This window comes from Belonocnema kinseyi, chromosome 5 (genome assembly GCF_010883055.1).
Source record: "Belonocnema kinseyi isolate 2016_QV_RU_SX_M_011 chromosome 5, B_treatae_v1, whole genome shotgun sequence".
Lineage (NCBI taxonomy): Eukaryota > Metazoa > Arthropoda > Insecta > Hymenoptera > Cynipidae > Belonocnema > Belonocnema kinseyi.
The window spans coordinates 20,250,739-20,254,537 of record NC_046661.1 but is presented as its reverse complement, the minus strand read 5'-3'; the positions used below and the strand labels follow the sequence as shown (position 1 = coordinate 20,254,537).

Here is a 3,799-nt window from a genome sequence, read left to right as displayed (position 1 = left end):
TGTTAATTAAATAAGATAACAGAAGTGCGATACTACATTTTAAAGATAGAATTAGAGAACATAAGAACGACTGTAAAAAAGATTCTAGAGGTACTGCTCTGATTTCACACTCACACACTTTAGACCACCAATTTGACTTTTCTAAAGCTAAAATTTTGCGAACCGAAAATAATAATAATAAACGCACTTTCAAAGAAATGTTCCAAATTGTGAAACATAAAAACTCTGTCAGCAAACGTTCCGACACAGATTTCCTCAGCGATATATACCGTAGTTTAATTCTATCGACTAACAACGCTTAAAATATGTGTATTTTCCATGTTATAAAAACAAATTTTCCCGCTATATCTTTAATTTTCCAACTGCGACATAGGTGGCTCTAGCGAACATAGAATACTTTATCTCTCCACATAAAAACGAATATAACCTCACTCCTGGATATGCAGTCGTGGTGATGAGGAGTGCTGCCCACAATTTTATTTATTTTTAACACTAAAATGCATTGCACGTCTAGGAGGAAGTATCGCACTTCTGTTACCTTATTTAATCAACAAAAGAATAATATATATTTTTTAAAAAGTCTTTCTAAACCTCACCTTTATAATTATATTTTTCATAACTTGAATCAATGATTAACTTATTTTACTGGATCGACATATCACGGTGATATCTGGAAGGAATGGATACAGGCACGATAAGAGAAGGCGCCCCTTAAGGCATAGATGGATACCAGTTTCAAAATATTATTGTGGAGGATAGGTGAGGTGACAGCGAAGAAATATGAAAATTGAAGAACAGGGGCCATCCTGGTAGATATATAATGTATAGTAACATATATAGCTAAAATGGGAGGAGTACCCAGGTATATTATATAGCTGAGTAGAGAACGGAGGTCGGAATTGACTCAATTCAGGTGAAAAATAAAGGAGACCCTCCATTGTTCAGGTCAAACACTGACCGATGGCTCCATTCAGTTGCAGCGGCAGTTACAGTCCAGTCTTCAGGAAACCAATACAAATTGGAGTTTATTGCAGCCGCTATAAATTTTTCACCTGTAAAATCCTAAAGCTTAAGCAGATGCTCAACTTGCATTTGTCATTCTTGTTCTTTTTATCTTTCTTTATTTAATATAAATGTATTAATTATTATAGCACAATTGGTGATTAATAATTATTGCAGGGATAGTTTTCTGTGATTTGCATCATTTTAATTTAGGGTAGTTTTTTGGTGATAGGGATAGATTTAAAACAATTCATTTTGGTTAGTTTCCAGATCCCTAAATGAGCCCCTAATTATGGTATGAAAATATGTTTTGTAAAGTCGATGCTTCCATTGCTTCCGCACGTGGTACTACTAGCATGAAGTCAATTTGGCATGGTCAGTCATTTTTTGAGAAAATTGCAGAGCATTACATTTTTTTCGGCATTAAATGAGCCCTAAATGAGCCCACAATTATAGTATAAAAATAAATTTGACAAAGTCAAAAATAGTCTCGTTTCCACACATGGCACTGCTAGCTCGAAGTCAAGCTGGCAGTGTCAGGCATTACAAATTAAAGAAAACAAGTTAAATATTTGGCTCTTTCATAAAACTAGAGCCCTTAATTACTCCTTAATGGTGGTGTCAAAAAGAATTTAATAAAGTCAATGCTTCTCCCATTTTCACATGTGGCAAAACACGAAAGTCAGCTGCCGATTATCTACTGGCCACGTATTTCCGCCATTAGTTGGTTCTGTACAGGCTTAGTACTGGCAGTGTACAAACTTCAAGTGCTAATTTTTTACGCATGCTGACTAGATTATTTCAGTACAGATTCAGTACTAGGAGAGTAAAAGCTCCGATTACCTATTATCTACCGGCTAAAACATTACGGAATATGTCTTTCAGAGGGAGAAGCCCGGAATCTGTTTTCTTTTAGTCTGTAGTGATTACAGCCTACAACTCTTGACCATCTTTGATTTTTTTGTCAAAATTGAATATCATACGAATATTACTTTTTTTCTATGAAGCAGAAAGTAACTTTTATAAATAAAATATTTGAGAAAAATTATTTTGATATGTAAATAAGCAATTTTTTCTCTACTGATACATATGGACTTATTTTTGTAAAAGTATGAAGAAGCATTAAAATACTCATAAAAAAAGCTTTCTCAGACTAAAATTTCTATGACCTTTTATTTAAATTATTGTTAATAAAAATACAAATTGTGAGTAAATGCAACACACTTTCTTAATTAAATATACAACTGAGATCTACCTGCAACCTGATTTAGCAGAATAAAATTTCCTGATGGAAACCGCTAAAGTTTTTAATTTTTTTGGGAATATTGTTATTAACAATGCAAATATTTTATATTAATATTTTTCTACAGCCATGTGCCTATTATAATTTAGAATTATAACAGTTACTTTTGTTTCCTAAATACTACTCCTTTGAGATATTTAGGCGGTTTGAATCAAGATAAAACAGGTGGCTTGAATCTTAAACCGAATGCTTATATTCTTGAAGTGTTTCTGCGATAATTCTGATAAATAAGGACTTCTTGGAGCAGTGTTTTCTGTTGGACTTGAAACGTGAAGTTAGTGGTTAATTGAAACAATTGATTGTTCGATACGTGAATCCGCAGAATTCATAGCAGAATTCCGTTTAGACTGGAACTTGCAGAACGTGTCGTCCGACGGTTCACTCGTTCAAAAGAAGCAGAATTATATTATGCTTCTTGTTTAATGAATGCTGAGATAGTTTGTCAAGGAGATAAGTAAAGCATCCTTCACTGCACAATAAATAAACTGTGGTATAAATTCCTCATTTCAATCATTAGATTGCGCTTCCTATCGAAGTATTATAAGTATTTCGAGATAGGGTTAAATGTATTTTCTGAAAAAATTTTTGACAGTGAGACAATATTCAGATTACTGTTCAACCATCAGTGGCTAATATTAATTAAATGTATTGATTTAACCTCAAAAGTGAGTAATATAGAATTAAGGTGCTGGATACAAAGAGGAGACATCGAATTATTTCTATATTTCCTTTTTGCATTTTGCGCCTGAATAATTGCCACAATACATGTAGATTAAAATATTAAATTAAGATTCAAAAATATTTTTGAAAATATTAGATATTTCCAGATATTTAAAATCAAAATTTCCACAAAAAAGTTCACCCTGACCAAATACACGAGCAATAAAATTTTAGCCCGGGTTTGGTTTCGACATTGGCTTTGATGGAAATTTACCGAAACGGAAACATCGGAGTCATCGTTTCATACAAAAATATACGCAAACCAAATACGCAACAAAAAGTGAAATACTGAAAAAAAATTGTAACCAGTGTAAACTTCAATTATGAGTTTTTAACTTAATCGAATATCTATTTCTTTTGGAAGTTTCTTTAGTTATTTGCATTAAGGATATGTAAATGTAATTTTCTTAAATTTCTAAAAAAAAATCCCTTAAGGGCATGTGACACTCAAATCAACCGACCAAGCCAGTCCTAAGATCGAAATTTGTTCCCACATTTAAAAATAAAAGTTTTAAAAAAGCGGAAAAATTTTGGGAAAGTATTAATAAACGCAAAAGGAAGGTTTATAGGCTTGCGTGTATTTGGGAAAGAAAGTTTTTTTTTATAAAAATAGTAATTGTTTGTAAATATGTTCTACTTTATCGATAACACCTGTTGTGTCAGTAACTGGATTTTTTTTATTCAGACGACAGGTGGCGCTAGAGCTCGACTTTTGGATTTAGATTTGTTCTAATGCACATTCCATTCAAAGTGAACATAGCCTACAATCTCAAC

The 3,799-nt window shown here is 32.5% G+C and overlaps 1 protein-coding gene across 1 annotated transcript in view; it reads left to right on the top strand.

Moving 5' to 3' along the window:
• The window catches only part of LOC117173553, an 18,112-nt gene that overhangs the window by 12,755 nt on the left and 1,558 nt on the right, over nucleotides 1-3,799 (top strand). The gene's annotated exons all lie outside the window — the stretch shown is intronic.